Source organism: Mauremys reevesii, linkage group 7, assembly GCF_016161935.1.
Source record: "Mauremys reevesii isolate NIE-2019 linkage group 7, ASM1616193v1, whole genome shotgun sequence".
Taxonomy (NCBI): domain Eukaryota; kingdom Metazoa; phylum Chordata; order Testudines; family Geoemydidae; genus Mauremys; species Mauremys reevesii.
In genome coordinates this window covers 3,265,031-3,283,898 of record NC_052629.1, presented here as the reverse complement: position 1 = coordinate 3,283,898, position 18,868 = coordinate 3,265,031, and positions in this window count along the sequence as shown.

Genomic DNA, 18,868 nt, shown 5'->3' with positions numbered 1-18,868 from the left:
GAAAAAATATTTTCCATGTGCTTCATTTTGTGCAAAAATAATCTGTCCAATGCAACCTGAAACTCAGTGTCCGTTACTGAGCTTTCAGCCTCTTTTGAGTAAACAATTTAATGATCGGAAACAAATGGAGTGGCTCTGTCTGGCAACCTTTAAATAGTTTTGGATTTTTCAGCTGTGGCAGGTAAGACTTGAGACATCTTGCTTTCCCAGTTCCTTCAAGGAATGTATCAATCCTTTGTCACTGGAATAGGTTGTGGTTGTCCGTCTGTCTGTCTCTCATAGGCAGCTGCCTACTAAAAATAACAAATCAAGGATTCACAGAAGAAAAAATCAATATTTGTCTTTTGAAACTAGACAGGGGGAAATTAACGTAAAGGGACTGCCCTCATGAACCATCAAAACATAGGAAGAGGCAAAATTTGCTAATGATTCTGTGATTTCCTCATGTTGAAACATTAGAAAATCATTTCATTGTCAAATATCACTGCTTGTGGCTCATTTTTAATGCATGTTTTGACTTAGTTACACGTTTCATTTAACAGATGGACTAAACTTCCCTGTTGGCTTCCAGAAAACACAGCAGCCTGCGGAATAGTAGCACCCAGGGTTTGTTCTAAAACCCACGGCAGCAGGGGGTCTTGGAACCTGGGGTTGCACTCCACAGGCTTCAGAGCCCGAGCTCCAGCCCACACCAGGACATCTACACTGCTGCTTATAACACCAGAGCGTGAGCTCAAGTCTGTAGACCCGGGATCTGAGACTTGCTACCATGGGTTTTAAAATGCCCTGTAGACATAGGCCTTAAGTGAGATTGGAGCCCCATTGTGCTAGATGCTGTACAAATACATAAGAAGCTTACAGTCTAAGTAGGCAAAGTGTAGGCGGGGAAACTGAGGCATAGGAAGGGGAAGTGACTTACCCAAGGTCACGCAGCAGGCCAGAGGCAGAACCCAGGTCTCTTGACTCCCAATCCTGTGCTGTAGCCATATAGAGCACTTGCTTCTTTTTTTATGGGGCTAGATTCTGACCTCAGTTAGACTGGAGTAACTTCACTGATTTCAACAGAGTTCCTTCAGACTCACACCTAGGTACCTGAGATCAGAATCTGACCCATAATATCTTCTCTCTCTCCAGCCTTGTCCATTTTCAGACTACTGGCAATTGACCCATGGTCCTAGCACTCACGGTAGAGTGTGCCCTCCCCAGCCAGGCTGTTCCACCGCTGGGAAGCAGTGACTTCTGGGATCCCAGAGGAATGGAGGGGAAAGAAGTCACATTCCCATCATGCTTAGGAAACTCCCATTACTTGGAGCCAGAGTACGGTTTCTAGCAATGGAAAGTGAATGCTTGCTCAGCTAGAGAGGTTTCCAGGGCAGCGTTGAAAAGCAGTGATGAGGCGCTGGAAGGAGCTGGTAGAGGGTGTTTTGTCAGTATCTCTGCAGAACAAGAGACTGAGACCACCGGCTCCCAGAGGTCATCACTGGACAATCATGCACTCATCACCACCTGGGAAAGATAGTGGCGTGAAGCACGTGGGGATGATCTTCAAGCAGTTAATGCTTTTGGGTCTGGGCTGCGCTCAGTGGTGAGCATGAGTTGTTCTTGAGGCTGGAGATGAGAAGCAGTGGCTGCATAACTTCAAGGTGAAGGAGGAGATGGTGTAGAGGTGCTAGCCCTGAGGTTATCAGGCCAGACCAGGAGGCTGAGAGATCTCCTGTCTCAGAACTGGTGGATAGTCACCAGTTTGGGGCTGGGAAGCCCACAGTGCCTGCTGTCATGGTGGAGGTGCTCTTTCAGGAACCACAGTCTTCTGGCTATGACCTCAAACTCAGGACAGCTGTCCTCAATTCTTGGCTCTACCACAGACTTTCTGGGTAGCCTTGGGCGAGTCACTTAATCGCTCGGTGCCTCAGTTTCCAATCTGTAAAATGGGGCTAATAATCCTTCCTTTCTGCCACCTTTTGTCTACATTGTCTATGTACATTACAAGCTCTTTCGGGCAGTGAGCTTCTCTTCCTATGTGTTTGGACAGCACCTTGCACAGTGGGACCCTGACTCATTAGGGCTGCTAGGTGCTATTAATAATATGATTAAATGGATACATCTTTCCTAGCCACAGGCCTGAGAAGGGGTGAAAGGCCTGGGGAAAAGCTGCGAGGAAGCTCAGGAGAAAGGGGCCATCCTAAACAACTATTGCCTGATGCCAGTGTGTCGAGTGGATGGGGGAGGAGTCAGAGTTGCAGTCAGTTTTTCGGGTGCCTTTAATCTCTCAGGAAATGACAGCTGGAAATATCTCTCCTCAGTTGCATCATCCCTCTCATTCCCAATCGCTGCCCGCGTCCTTTCTTTGGCCTCTTGGGCATTGCTCATTTCAGCCCCAAAGTTACTTACATCCCCTGCAAAATTTGCGCCCCCCACCTCACTTTTATTGCAGAAAATTATGTACAGCAGAAATAAGGAAGCACGGAACTGACCTGGCCGAAGGAGTTGTTTCCAGGAAATGGAGGAATTCCACAACCTTTTAAGTTTCCTAAATGAATAATTTGTTGTGGATCTCTTTGTCACACACTGGGGCGTAGGCAGTTCAGAAATTTGCTTAGGATGGTGCCCAGTTCTCTCCCATTATCTGCATTTTAGCTAAAAATGCACAAGGGGCATTTTCCATTTATGACAAAGGTATGTAGGCCCAGATCCTCAAAGGTATCCAGGTGCCTAACTCCCATGGGCCTAAACACCTTTGAGGATCGGGGCCATGGGAATCTTTCATCTGTGACCTACATATTCCCCCCCACCCACATTCTATGTCTCTTATTTAAAAGAATGCAGAGTCTCGTGTAAATAGGTTGGATGCATGGACAACATACCCCCACCTCCTCAGCTAGTGTGAGTCAGCCTGGCTCCATCAACCGCAGTGGTGCCACATGGATTGACACTTGTAAAATGATGTAACCTATCTCTTAAATCAGGTTGTGTACCAGATGACTGGAGGATAGCTAATGGGATGCTGATTTTTAAAAAAGGCTCCAGAGGTGATCCTGGCAATTACAGGCCAGTAAATCTAACTTCAGTAGCAGACAAATTGTTTGAAACTACAGTAAAGAACAGAATTATCAGACACATAGATGAACACAATTTGTTGGGGAAGGATCAATACTGCTTTTGTCAAGGAAAATTGTGCCTCACCAATCTATTAGAATTCTTTGAGAGGGTCAACAGATGTGGACAAAGGTGATCCAGTGGATATAGTGTACTTGGACATTCAGAAAGCCTTTGACAAGGTCCCTCATCAAAGGTTCTTAAGCAAACTAGGCAGTCTGGACAAGATGGAAGGTTCTCTCATGGATCAGTACCTGGTTAAAAGACAGGAAACAAAGGGTAGGAATAAACAGTCACATTTCAGAATAAAGAGAATAGTGACTAGTGAGGTCCCCCAGGGATCTGTACTGGGACCTGTGCTGTTTAACATATTCATAAATGACCTGGAAAAAGGGGTAAACAGGTGGCAATGTTTGTGGATGATACAAAATTATTCAAGACAGTTAAGTCCAAAACAGACTGCGAAGAGTTGCAAAGGGATCATACAAAACTGGGTGACTGGGCAACAAAATGGCAGGTGAAATTCAATGCTGATAAATGCAAAGTAATGTGCATTGGGAAACACAATCCCAACTACACTTACAAAATGATGGGGCCTAATGTAGCTGTTACCACTCAAGAGAGAGATCTTGGAGTCACTGTGGATAGTGCTCTGAAAACAGCCACTCAGTGTGTAGCGGCCGTCAAAAAAGCGAACAGAATGTTAGGAACCACCGGGAAAGGGATAGATAATAAAACAGTAAATATCATAATGCCACTATATTAATCCATGGTACACCCACACCTTGAATATTGCGTGCAGTTCTGGTCACCCCATTTTATATACAATATGCTGTATTAGAAGTCTAGTCCCGAGGAGATTAGCTGGGGAGGATAATACAGTTATATTGCAAATGAAACACGTGAGGCCAGGGCAGTCTAGTAGGGCCGGCTTTAGGCCAATTCCACCAATTCCCCCGAATCGGGCCCCGTGCTTAAGAGGGCCCCGCACCCAATGAGAATCCCTTCCCTGGCTAGAGGCGCCTTTTTAATTTTTACTCACCTGGCGGCGCTCCGGGGCTTCGGCAGTGGGTCCTTTCCTTGCTCTGGGTCTTCGGAAGCACTTCAGCGGCGGATCCTTCAGTGCCGCCGAAGATCTGGAGTGAGTGAAGGACCCGCCGCCGAAGACCCGGAGTGCCGCCCGGTGAGTACAAGCCCCATGTGGTTTTTTAAATTTTTTTTTATAGTCATCCCTGCCAGGGCCTCGTCGAAACTGTTCGAATTGGGCCCCACACTTCCTAAAGCCGGCCCTGGGGGCTTTAGATAGCAACACTCTAAGCCTGCTGGCTGTCTGCAATTTATGCCTTAACCCTTTATTGATTAGTTCAGTAGTCCGTGGCTGTGGAACTCCTTCCAATGGAGGCCAGACTGAGTCCGAAGTTAGGGCACAATGCTACCCCTGTGCGCTGGCTTTTCTCCCATAACAATGGGAGCAGGTCCTCCTAGAAGCGAACCTTCTAAATCAGTGGTCCCCAACCTTTTCCGTCTGGCGACAAGCCACGGAGGACCGTGGCGGCGGACGAGCATCCGCCGAAATTCTGCTGACAAGCGGCAACGTCAATAGGCGTTGCTGCTGAAATGCCGCCGACAAGTAGCGTCATCCAGAGGCGGCACCGCCGAAATGCCGCCGAAAATTGGCCACATTTCGGCGGCGACGCCTCTGGATGACGCAACTTGTCTGTGGCATGTCAACAGATGCTCATCCGCCGGCCAGTACGTGGGCACACTTAGACGCCCCGGTGGGCGAGCACCACGTTGGGGACCCCTATTCTAAATGCTGCCACGCAGGCTAGCTAAAATGAGAGAAGGGAGAGGAGGTCCTCCTGTGGCCAGAAATGTATGTGACCCCTTGTAGAATGATTTCTGTCCATGCGTGTGTATGCTCGTGACTGCATTAGAAGTGCAGCCAGAGACCCCCCAGACTTTTCATCTTCTGCTGCTTTGCACGATGCTGGCGTGAAAGTCCATCGTAAGGATCTTTCATTGGCTACTCCCTTGCCTTAGCCCGAGCAAACAGGGCTCGAGTCACCTTTAGCTCAGCCAAGGCTCTCTTTGGAAGTGTTCATGGAAGCCTTCAGCAAAAAATAAGCATAGAGCTCCCTCTAGGGGCCAGCTGAGGCCCATGCAGCGCCAAGGATAGTATCAAAGGCCATCACAAGAATCAACAGGCATTAGCCATTTGTGCCTTTGAAAATCTCCACCCTTGCTCATGCTAGAAGTTTTCCCTAACAACCTTTGTTCCAACCTTTGGTACCAGGGACTCTAATGACCCACATCTTTCTCCCACCCCAACGCCTTATGTCTCATGTTTGCAAGAATGAGGTTCACATCTCTTGACAACTTTCCCCATGTTGGGGGCTCAGGCAACTGCTGGTATTTAATCAACTCCTTGTTAGGTTTCCTCTGAGCAAGGCTGAGGCAACACAGTGGTTTAAAAAGCCAGCAGCTGAGCCAGGGGCCTGCTCCCGCCAGTGGAGCTGTGCTGGGGAATTTAAGCTGCAGGAGCAAAATTTACTCTTATAGGGATCTTGTCTCTCTCTAAAGAGAGAGGCTATAAAAATGTAGCCAGATCATTTTGTTTTAAAAAAACCCACGTCTTTAGAATTTGTCCTGTCTACCCCCATAATTAACCATCTCTTTATCTCTCCACACACAGCACAACCATCAGCTGCCTCTCTAGCTGTCTAGCTGTCTCCGCCCATCATAATAATCTCGCTAGCTATGTAGTCATCACCATGCATAACCATCTGTCTGTCTGACTGTCTAGCTTCTCCTCAGGTCAGCATTGCTCAGCTTCAACTGCAAGATGGGCCCTAAAAAATTCAATGTAGGGAGAGAATTTCATGGTGCCCAAGGGATTTAGCTGCACAAGTCTTGTTGCCTTTCTGTGAGATTTGTGCTCCTGAACCCATTTGATGCTGTTGACAAATTCCCCTTTTAACTGTTTTTTCCACTAACGGGAAGGTGGGCCATGTGTGTAACAGACAGGCTGGAGGGGAGTCATGAGGGGAAGGGAAAAGCAGCCAGACTGGGTGAGACCAAAGGTCCATCTAGCCCAGTGTCCTGTCTTCCGACAGTGGCCAGTGCCAGGTGCCCCAGAGGGAATGAACAGAACAGGGAATCATCAAGTGACCCATCCCCTGTCACCCATTCCCAGCTTCTGGCAAACAGAGGCTAGGGGCACCATCCCTGCCAAAGGCAATTTGATGTATGCAAATATATGCAAATATTTCCCCCCAGATTGTTGCTGAGCCCATGCAGGCAGGGCTGGTTGGGTGTGCAACAAGTGTAGGGGGCAGAGGTGGAGCGAGCCAGAGCAGTGGGGAAATGGTAGTGTGAGAAACCCCGCAGGCGACGTAGCAGGGTAGGACAGAGCGGTTGCTCCATCTCCATTCCTTACCTGAGCGAAGATTGGGACCAGCATCGGGGACCCCACTCTACACCAAAGAGGAGATGTCGTCAGCAATGCGCCTGCCGGCAATCTGCCGCCTCTGTGCTGGGCAGTCACATCCCCTGCATTCACTGCCCAGAGCCACCATTCTCGCTGTGGATGAGAGGCCATGGCCAGCATCTGAAGCTGCTTCAGGACAGGAGATAGACAGGTTCTGCCCCCAGGGGGCACTGGGGTGCTCAGCAAGGTGACACCTGCTGGAGGAATTCTGGTGTGAGGCCACGGAGCCTGCTTCAGCTGCGGGCAGAGAAGATAACCAGCCTTCCAGTAACTTCAGCTGAGAGCTGGGAAGGGAACAGGAGCTTAGTGCATCCAGCACTAGCCGTTTTGGAAGCCACCAGGTGGATGTTCCCTTTTTAAGTGAAGCTGTTCAGGTTGAGAGGGATATGGAGGGAGCCTACGGCTTCCCTAGTGGGAATGTGACACTTGGACAATTTACATATCACCCCCCACACACCCAGGCGCTCCAGACCTGAGTGGTCTCCACACACCAGTTTTATTCTCTTCTATATGCCACGCTCATCAGTCCAAGCGCCTTCCAGTCGGGCTTTAAGCGATGTGACTGTCAGGTCTGGGTTGTTCCCTCGCTCATCCTCTTCCAGAGGGACAATGTGCAGTGCAGTGTTTTGCTGCGGTAGGGATTTTTTTTTAAATATCCACACGGCTCTGTGTTTATATCAGGGAAGGCAGGTCAGAGGAATGTGACTTAACGTGAAGGAGGAGAGGTTTGGGATGGTCCGTAGTTGCTGGGGGAGTTCGCTCCATGGGCTCAGGCTGGCCCCTGAGAAAGTTCTGTCTTCTGCACAAATCAGATTTACCCTGAGTGTGGAGAGTTCCAATGTTCCAAAGCAATGAAGGGGTTGACCACATCTCAGGAAAGATGTGGACAAATTGGAGAAAGTCCAGAGAAGAGCAACAAAGATGATGAAAGGTCTAGAAAACATGAGCTATGAGGGAAGATTGAAAAAATTGGCTTTGTTTAGCCTGGAGAAGAGAAGACCGAGAGGGGACATGAGAACAGTTTTCAAGTACATAAAAGGAGGAGGGAGAAAAATTGTTCTTGTTAGGTTAACCTCTGAGGACAGGACAAGAAGCAATGGGCTTAAACTGCAGCCAGGGAGGTTTAGGTTGCACATTAGGAAAAACTTCCTAACTGTCAGGGTGATTAAGCACTGGAATAAATTGCCTAGGGAGGTTGTGAAATCTCCATTGCTGGAGATTTTTAAGAGCAGGTTAGACAAACACCTGTCAGGGATGGTCTAGATAATACTTAGTCCTGCCACAAGTGCAGGGGACTGGACTAGATGACCTCTCCAGGTCCCTTCCAATGGAGGTAGTGGGGGTGAGCTTTCAACCAAAGGAGACTGCGCCATGGTTGCAAACTCTTCCAAATACTTTTGGTGAAGGATAGGGAGAGCGGTGTGCCAGCGGTGTATTGCTGACTCACCACTCCATGTCGTCTGACCAGTTCACCTGAGGGCTGCATGGAGACATTGAAAAGGACCGGCAAGAGAATTGATCCTTGTGGGACTCCACAAGGGAGGGGTCTGGTGGTGGAGGTGCAGTTTCCCATTGCTACTCAGTGGGTGCTTCCCTCCAGAAAGGACTCAAGAGGTTGTACGTTACCCTGGACGCCTGCCATCTCTCTCTGGGAGACAGCAGTATCTCGTGATGATAACAACAGGTCAGATCTCGAGAGGAACTCAGCACCTGCAGCTCACACTGATGTCAATGGGAATTGCTGATACACTCAGAGAGTGCTCACGGCTTCTCAGGCTAACACTAATAATGTAACGTAAAAAGACTGGTGACCATCTAAAATTCCCTGGAGGTCACGATGGTGCATGAGGCAGCTACTGAGAACTTCACAGCTACAGGAAGGAGATAACTCAGATCCTCCTCTTCTGAAAGCACAGTTCCTACCATTTGAACAAAAGGAGGATCGCCACTAGCTGTTAGCAGTACAGGGCCCATGACACCCAGGCAAACAGTCCTGATTCCAAGGCAACGATTCACTTTCTCTCCACAGTGGAGGGATCCAGAAAAGCTCAAGCAAATCACCTTTATTCTATTAACATATCTGAATATCCTTAATACAGTGAAAAGAACAGGCCTCTAATCCCAACCGAAAATTCTCCTGCTTGGCTCTGGTGGTAGCTGGAAGAACACAAGTAAGTGAACAGTTTAAGCAGCGATTCGTTCCCCTCCCTCCCCAAAAGGTGATTCGAACTAGTCTAGACAACTGTGCTTCAGCGCTAAGATAATTAGGTGATTTAGAGATGCTTTTCCCGGCTCACATCAAACGACTTTAATGGGGCTTCCTTGAGCACGTGTGTTTGGTGGGCGCGTTATTGCTTTTAAAAGCTGCATCTATTCCCCAGTCACTGTCAGAAAAAATAATTCTCTCTGAGAAAGGAAAGCCCAGCATGGGAGCAAAGCATGGAACTTCCAAATTTGGGATAAACATTTCTTCATAGCCCAATAACGCCCCATTGCTGGCTGTTGGTTCATGGTACACGTGAGTCCCAGGTATTGGTGTCGGGTGTGTATTTATCAAAGGCTGGGGGAGGAGGGGAAATCATGGTGCAATGATGGTAGAAGTCTGATGAAGTCTCCATTGCAAGTGAGGGCTGGTATGCCCGGTGTCCCAGTGCAGACCCTCTCCATGCACAGGGGGAGGGTATATGGGGGGCTCTGTTGCTAATTAGTTCCAAACTCCCCCCCTGGCTTGAGGGTAGAGACCCCTCCTCCAGCCTTTGGGGAGGCAGGAATTCACCCAGAAATCAGCCCACCACCGCTATCAGTAAGGAATGATCAGCTCCATCCGCAAGGGGACCCTTTATCAGCAAACACACAGGCCCAGTGCCCTCCCCACTCCAGCATCAGGCTTTCACTCACCAATCAGGGGCCTTGTTTCCTTTGGGCTCTGGCTGAGCCGCAGATTTGGTGCCGGATCCCCAGGGCCTGTCCCCCAGCTCCGAGTTCAGACTCTCAGGGGACGTCTATGCTGCAGCTGGGAACCCGTTTCCTGCACAGGTCGACAGACACAGGAGTGCTAAAAATAGCAGCCTGAATGAAAGCCCCTGCCCTGAATAAAAACCCACCTGCTACCCAGATGCAAGCCCCCACCCCAGTACAAACCCGCCTGAGCACACTTGGGTGGCTAGTCTGAGCTGCAGCCTGAGCCGCCATGGCCACCCTGCTACTTTCAATGTGCTGGCTCGGGCAGAGCTTGTGCGTGTCCGTCTACACTCGCAGCTCCTCCTGTGTCCCCGCAGCAGCAGCACATGGCAGAGAGAATCTAACCAGGGCTCCAGGGAGGAATCGAGGGGCCAGCTTCTCCTGTCTGCCCATCCCCAGCCATTTAGGAGTCAGGGGTCAAGGCAAGGCACTGCTGCTGCTCTGTGGAGGATCTGTGAACCGGTGTTTTATATCCGTAGCAGGCAGCCATGCTGGCAGAATTCTGGGGAAAGTTGTGCTTCTAGGCAGAAGCTCTGCAGCGAAGCAGCAAGGGACGGGAGCATTAGAGATAGCGCTGCTTGCCTCATGCCAGTAGAGCTGCTTGTTCAGTGTCGGAGGAAAGCGACTCTGGGCTTAATCGCTGTCGTCCTATGACAGGGTGTCAGATGCTGGCTCGTCGTGGGCCAGGGGAAATGAAAAAGCATTTCAGGCTGGCGAGCCCAGGGAATAACCAAGATGGGGACGGGGAGTGCTTCTCCCGAGCCGGGGCGGAGCTTAGCACAGAGAGTGGCAAAATGCAGGTCACCTCATTAACGTGTGCCGGGGGAACCACGCTGGAAAGATTCACGAAGCATTGGCCTTCAGGGAGGAAGGAGGGAGCCGTCTGTTGTCTCTCCATGGAGGCTTAGATGGGAAGCTCCCTGGGGCTGGGATCATCTTGCGGTTCTGCGTCTGTACAGCGCCTAGCGCGAAGGGGACCTGGGCCATGACTGGGGCTCACAGGCGCAATGATAATATGGATACATAATAATACAGTCAGAATAAAGGTGGGATTGCTCCTAAAAACTGGGATAAGCCTTTAATTCCCAAAAGGGCTGTCACACAGAGCCCCCCCCCGCTGAGACACCCCTATTTAGCCACATCTCTTATCCTCCCATTCGCTCAGCCCCCTACCCCCATTGACCCCTTTCTCTGATCCCGCCCCACATTCAGCTCCCACATTTTGGCCTCACCTTCCCTGTTAGCTGCTGCTGTCCCCTCTCCCCCACCGCCAGGGTTCTGTGCCGCTCTGGGGCCAGCCACGGGGAGCAGAGAGGGCACCACTGCCACCTCGGGGGGCGGAGAGGAGCTACTGAAGCCAGGTGAGCAGCTCAGCTGGCTGGGTGAGGACCCAGCTGAGCTGTGGGCCAGCGTGACAGGGTTGGTAAAAGAGGTAATAATTGGAGATATACCAATCTCCTAGAACTGGAAGGGACCTTGAAAGGTCATCAAGTCCAGCCCTGTGCCTTCACTAGCAGGACCAATTTTTGCCCCAGATCCCTAAGTGGCCTCCTCAAGGATTAAACTTACAACCCTGGGTTTAGCAGGCCAATGCTCAAACCACTGAGCTATCCCTCCCCATGCCAAGCATCTCTGCAAGATACATGACATTTGGCCGCCCTGCAGTAGCGCCTAGAGGCCCCTGATGCCCAGTGCTAGGTGCTGTACACACATACAGTAGCCCCCTTACAATTGAAGCATTAGACGAGAGACCATAGGCGGAAGGGGGGAGCCCAAGGGAACAAGAGGACCACTCGGATTGACCCGATAAGCAGTGGTCCCAGCACACCATTGTCACTGTTTGTGGCCGGGTGACCTGGGGTCACACTGACACACATGGGCGCCCTGACAATGGCATGAACCCCCACAGGCTTTGAGTAGGTCCAAGGTTCCAGCCCCCGATCATCCCCTGAGACTCTGTGCCCTTCCTACCCATCCACAGAGCACCGAGTAACTACTGTATTGTTTCCTTGTGCGTCCCTGTCTGTATCCAGCTGCTGTCGCTTGTCTTCCACTTAGATTGTAAGTCACCTGGGGCAGGGACTGTCTTTTTCTTCTGTCTTTGTACAGCACCGAGCACAAAAGGGTGCTGGTCCGGGAGCAGAGCTACTGCAATACAAATGAATAATAATATCATAGAATCATAGAATCTCAGGGTTGGAAGGGACCTCAGGAGGTCATCTAGTCCAACCCCCTGCTCAAAGCAGGACCAAACCCAACTAAATCATCCCAGCCAGGGCTTTGTCAAGCCTGACCTTAAAAACCTCTAAGGAAGGAGATTCCACCACCTCCCTAGGTAACCCATTCCAGTTCTTCACCACCCTACTAGTGAAAAAGTTTTTCCTAATATCCAACCTAAACCTCCCCCTCTGCAACTTGAGACCATTACTCCTTGTTCTGTCATCTTCTACCACTGAGAACAGTCTAGATCCATCCTCTTTGGAACCCCCTTTCAGGTAGTTGAAAGCAGCTATCAAATCACCCCTCATTCTTCTCTTCTGCAGGCTAAACAATCCCAGTTCCCTCAGCCTCTCCTCATAAGTCATGTGTTCCAGCCCCCTAATCATTTTTGTTGCCCTCCGCTGGACTCTCTCCAATTTATCCACATCCTTCTTGTAGTGTGGGGCCCAAAACTGGACACAGTACTCCAGATGAGGCCTCACCAGTGCTGAATAGAGGGGAATGATCACTTCCCTTGATCTGCTGGAAATGCCTCTACTTATACAACCCAAAATGCCATTAGCCTTCTTGGCAACAAGGGCACACTGTTGACTCATATTCAGCTTTTCGTCCACTGTAACCCCTAGGTCCTTTTCTGCAGAACTGCTGCCCAGCCATTCGGTCCCTAGTCTGTAGCAGTGCATGGGATTCTTCCGTCCTAAGTGCAGGACTCTGCACTTGTCCTTGTTGAACCTCATCAGATTTCTTTTGGCCCAATCCTCTAATTTGTCTAGGTCCCTCTGTATCCTATCCCTACCCTCCAGCGTATCAACCACTCCTCCCAGTTTAGTGTCATCTGCAAACTTGCTAAGGGTGCAGTCCACACCATCCTCCAGATCGTTAATGAAGATATTGAATAAAACCGGCCCCAGCACCGACCCTTGGGGCACTCCACTTGATACCGGCTGCCACCTAGACATGGAACCATTGATTACTACCCATTGAGCCCGACCATCTAGCCAGTTTTCTATCCACCTTATCGTCCATTCATCCAGCCCATACTTCTTTAACTTGCTGGCAAGAATACTGTGGGAGACTGTATCAAAAGCTTTGCTAAAGTCCAGAAATAGCACATCCACTGCTTTCCCCCCATCCACAGAGCCGGTTATCTCATCATAGAAGGCAATTAGGTTAGTCAGGCATGACTTGCCCTTGGTGAATCCATGCTGACTGTTCCTGATCACTTTCCCCTCCTTTAAGTGGTTCAGAATTGATTCCTTGAGGACCTGTTCCATGATTTTTCCAGGGACTGAGGTGAGACTGACTGGCCTGTAGTTCCCTGGATCTTCCTTCTTCCCTTTTTTAAAGATGGGCACTACATTAGCCTTTTTCCAGTCATCCAGGACCTCCCCCGATCGCCATGATTTTTCAAAGATAATGGCCTATGGCTCTGCAATCTCATCGGCCAACTCCTTTAGCACATTTCAGGGCCAATGTGTATCCTGACCATTAAACCCTTTCTCCTGGATCTTTATTTCCACCTGAGGAGTTGTGTGTGTGTGTGTGTGTGATGGAAAGTTCTAAAGCTCCCAACATTTTAGAAACTCATCAGCTAAATGATTTTCCTCCCCTTGATAAAAAAAAGCAGATAGGAGAGGGCTGTCCAGCAAAATCCAACTTGAGGAGCCTTTCGGAAGCCCTTGAATTCAGCTAAAAAGGGTGGGGCTTAATCTAACTCCAATCTTTAGCAGTCTGCCTCTTGGCAGCGAACCAGTCCAGGCTTGATTTGTAACTCTCGCCGGTGTGGTGGCCACGGAGCCCGTGTTCTCCAGTCCTGGCCTCGGCTCGGCACGCTCCGCTTTGTTTCGGGGTGAATACGCTGCTCCCTGGTCTGTATCTGCATGGGGTGGAAGTCTGCCATCAGCTGTGGCGCCAGAAAGAGTCGTGGAAATATGGCACTTCACAGGTCACCACAGCTCGTCCAGTTCAAAGCTTCTGTGAAGACCAGAAGAGACCATCATCTGAGCGTCTCCGCAGACTTCTTGCATAGCAAGGGTCAGAGACTCTCTCCCAGTGATCGCTGCGTCAAGCCCGTACCTTCTGTCTGAGTTACTCTACTGTCCCGTCTGGGCTGGAAGAGTCCAAGTGGCGGAGAATCCGCCACGTCCATTGGTAAGTTCTTCAAGTGGTTAATTATCTTCACTGTTAAAAATGTGCCCCACATTTCCAGTCTGAACTTCTCTAACTTCCATCTAAAGAGCCATCTCCTATTAGAAATCTCTCCCTAGATAAGTTCACACTCCTGCCCTTAGAAGAAACCAAGTCCCCCCACCAAAAAACACCTAGCCTAGGCCTATGCACACAATCCCAACAGTGTGGGGGTGTGCAGGTGTTGCCAGGTCTGGGAGCCTTCTCCTCCCCAGGCCAGACCCTGAAATAAATTCACTGTCTCTCTTCGCCTCAGGGAGTCTCCATCTCTTTACAAACCTGAGCTGGCAACACATGTTTTCTCCTTTGCCTGGGCCTCTTCAGTGATCTCTCCTGCTCTTGGCCTCTTGCCTGGCTCATTTCATGCACTGACCACGCAGTGGCTTGGCATGGTTTTTATGTCATAATTGATGCCCTGGGCTGCCTTGTATCATTTGTGTAAAGCATTTTGGGTGACAGGGTGTGTGTGTGTGAAAGATGCTGGCCGTGGACACCAGGAGGGGACTCTCAGTGGCCTACCTTGGACCCATTAGGAGCTGGGAGTTGGTCCAAATGTCATGGCAAAGGTAATTCCCCCAGCTTTGCAATCAAGGCTTGAGTTTAGTCTATGACCTTGATGTCAGGCCGTTTTCATGGTCTCCATACAGGTAATATACAGGCAAACAGACACAGCATCTGTCAGCCTCCGGGATGGATTCCTGCAGCCCAGTGTCCTAGGCACACTGTGACACGGGGACCAGGGCAGTGGCATGGTGCCACCTTCTCCCCCCAGGAGTAGCAGCAGGGTCTCTCCTCCCATCAGGAGCCTCAGTGGCCCCTCTCCCTTTCCCCAAAGAGAGGCAAGGGTGGCAGTGGGGGGTGGGGGACAATGCACAGCAACTGGGGTGTATCTGCTTGGATGGGGTTGGCTGGGCTCTCCAGGGCAGTGGGTCTCAGGGTTCACCCCCCACGAGACAGCCTCCCTCCCCTCAGGAGCTGTTGTCTCAGGCTTCCAGCAGACACAGGCAGATATCTGTGCATCTCTCACACCCGGGTCACGTTTTCAAGTTTGTCTTCTCCACTATGAGGTGCTAGAATTTTCTTTTTGGAAGCTGAGAGTCTGTTGTAATCACCTGACTCCAAGTAAACTTACTAGGGTATAATTCACCTACCAGGATGAACTCAGTGAGTAGAACTCGTTCATTTCGTAACTTGAATGTATTTATATTGAATATACCTACACTGAGCTCAGGGACAGATTAGGAATAACCAGAGTTATGTCTCTTCCCCTAATAATTCTCCCCTGATCTTACACCCAGCCCAGTGCAGATCTTACACCCAGCCCAGGACAGGACTTCGGGGGTTCAGGGAATACTCCTGCAGTGCAGACACGCTCGAGAAAGCCCCCCGTATCAGGGATTACTGCATCTCAGTGCCTCGATTTAAGTCATTTAACGTTCCTGGGAAGGGCAGCTCTGCTCATAGACTATAAAGTTGCATTGCCGAGTGTCCAGTGGCTCACAAATAGTGCAGCAATTGCCACGCAGTGTTGGCGTCTGTAACTGTGGCAATGTGACTTGTGCCACCCTCGAGTAACTGAGGCCTCTTTCAATGAAATCCCCGAGACTTGATATTGGGGTTCATAACTGTGACGCTGCCCAAGAGTCGCGGAGGTCATTAGGCACCTCCTCACCTCCGCCCCTTAGCATGAGGAGGTCTTGTCTGGGCCTGCTGTGGATCAACTCCAGGAAACCATCAGCTTCTGTCAGTACAGGCCACGGGAGACCTCGCTCACTGTCTGGGGACAGTTTAGTGACAGGCACACGCCACCCCCTGCATCCACCGAGCATCCCTCTGCAGTGCTCAGCCCCTGGTCCACTGAACACACACAGAGCTCTTAGATCGGCTGTTCCATCGTACACCCCAGACTCAGCTCAAGATCCCCATGCTCCTTAATGCACATCGCCTAGATAAAGAGAGTGAAAACGGGAATTTGTTCGTCATCGAAGAACCGAGATTCAAGTGACAGAGAGTGCGGATGGCGGGTACAAAAGGTTACATATAAAGCAAAATCATCACACTCTTTCTGGGGCCTGAACTGAACGCACAAGGCATTCCCCGAGCTCCGACGAGACAGCTTACCCCAAGTCCTTTCCCCGGCGTTTTCAACCAGTTTGGCCGAGATCCCCCCTTCTAAGATCAAGCCTGCTGGCAGCTTGCCCATGCAGATTAAAGGAATGAGGGTGTACCTCCATACCCTTCATTGTACCCCCCAAAGTTCATTTAGGGTGACCAGACAGCAACTGTGAAAAATCGGGACTGGGGGTGGGGGGTAATAGGAGCCTATACAAGAAAAAGACCCAAAAATCAGGACTGTCCCTATAAAATCGGGACATCTGGTCACCCTAAGTTCATTGTCCTTCCTTGTCAACAGGGCCCTCCCCTGCTTGTTCTCATCTACCCGTCGGTTTCTTCTCTTTGAAGGTTTCACAGTCCCTCATTAGCCTGTAAAAGGAAGCCCACAGTAAACCAAGCAATACTTGTCTTACATGTAAGCAGACAAACAGATACATATTTCTTGCCTGACAGAAAACCTGCTTTTCACCTTTGCTGGTGACCCGTCCCTAGTCACAGACCTGCAGTATGTAAACACAACTCCTTACACAACATCCATCCGCACATACGTCTCGCAGGGCTTATGATGAGCAGCGTGACACTCACTTCCGTTAGATACCTTACATGACATTTTTTTGGTGAACCCAGGGGGTCCCTGTACCCCTGCGTACCTCTGTGCCCTCAGCCAGTTGGCATCTAGAGTTCCTTTGGGTCACAGTAACTAAAACCTTTAATGATCTTGCCTGAGATTTTGACCATCTCAGCCCTTGGCTACACTGCACTGGCTCCTATGCAGCATTCACGAAATACCTAACGTTGTGTTTCAGCATGAATGGGCCTCATTCCCTCGACCTGGATTCCCTACGGGTTGGCTCTGATCAGGAGTTTCTCCCTCCTGTCAGTGAGGGAGAAACCACCTCAACCCTCGGCAATTGTTCCAATGGTTAATTACTCTCGCCATTAAAAATGTCCATCTTATTTCCAGGCTGACTTTAGCTTAGCTTCCATGTCCAGCCATTGCATTGTGTTAGATATTTCTCTGAAGAGCCCATATTTGTTCAGCTAAATAGATCGAGCTCCTTTAGTCTAGCACTGTAAGGCAGGTTTTCCAAACCCTTTAATCATTCTCGTAGTTCTTCTCTGAACCCTCTTCAATTGATCAACAGCCGCCTTGAATTGTGGGCACCAGAACTGTTTTTCAGAGTCCCTGCTTCCCAGGATAGAGCCCCCCCAACCTGTTAGTATGTCCCACTTTCCTTGTTCCTAGGTGGTGTGACGGGGCAAGGCCAGATGGCTACAGTAAAGGAGTGAGGAACAGGTGTGTTAGCCCCAGGCTAAACAAATCCCTGGTACCATGGTAACCAAATGGCAGTTGCTCCAGGTTAATCAGGATACCTGGGGCCAATTAAAATCCTTCTAGAAGGCAGTGGAGCTAGCTAGATTGATTGGGACACCTGAAGCCAATCAAGGGCTGGCTGGAACTAGTTAAAAGCCTCCCGGTTAGTCAGTGAGGTGGGGGTGTCAGGAGCCATGGGAGGGAGCTGTGCTGCTGGAGGAATGAAGCAGCACAAATCCATATCAGGTGCAAGGAAGGAGGGCCTGAGGTAACGGTGAAGGAGCTATTGAGCGGGGGCTGCTGTGGGGAAGTGGCCCAGGGAATTGCACACGTCCTATTTCCAAAATGTCAGCTACCGTAGCTGCTAATTTTAGGGTCCCTGGGCTGGAGCCTGGAGTAGAGGGTGGGCCTGGGCTCCCCCCTCCTTTCCCTGGTTAATCACTGAGACTGGGAGAAAACAGAGACTGTGCAAGGGAGGGTTGCTTCTCCTCACCTCCCTTGTTGGCTTATGATGAAAATGGCTCAGTAAGCTGTGACCCTGGCCTCTAGAGAGAGAAGGGCTACATGGAGGGTCACAGTGAGCCTCTGAGGCTAGCAAAATCCACCAGAAAACGCAGGACCCAGGGAGTTACGGGCAGTGCTTTGTCACAATGGATACATTTACATTTAGCTGTATTACGATGCATATTGTTTACCTGTGGCCAGGTTACGAAGCAATCCAGATCAGTCTGAATCGGTGATCTGGCCTCTTCATTGTTTACCACTCCCTGCCAATTTTTGTGTCATTTGCAAACTTTATCAATGATGATTTTACATTTTCTTCCAGGTCATTGATAAAAATGTTAAGTAGTGCATGGCCAAGAACCAATCCCAGCAGGACCCCACTGGGAACAGACTCATTCAGTGATGATCTGCTTTATTCTGCGCTGATTAGGCCTCAGCTGGAGTATTGTGTCCAGTTCTGAGCACCACATTTCAGGAAGGATGAGGACAAATTGGAGACAGTCCAGAGAAGAGCAACAAAAATGATGAAAGGTCTAGAAAATATGAGCTAGGAGGGAAGATTGAAACAAATGGGTTTGTTTAGTCTGGAAAAGAGAAGACAGAAGGGGGGACATAACAGTTTTCAAGTACATAAAAGGTGCTACAAGGAGGAGGGAGAAAAATTGTTCTTAACCTCTGAGGACAGGACAAGAAGCAATGGGCTTAAATTGCAGCAAGGGAGGTTTAGGTTGGACATTAGGAAAAACTTCCTAACTATCAGGGTGGTTAAACACTGGAATAAATTGCCTAGGGAGGCTGTGGAGTCTTTGTCATTGGGGATTGTTAAGAGCAGGTTGGACAAACACCTGTCAGGGATGGTCCAGATAATACTTGGTCCTCCCTTGAGTGCAGGGGACTGGACTAGACGACCTCTCGAGGTCCCTTCCAGTTCTATGATTCTGTGATTCCCTGTTTACAGTTACATTTCGAGATCCCTCAAT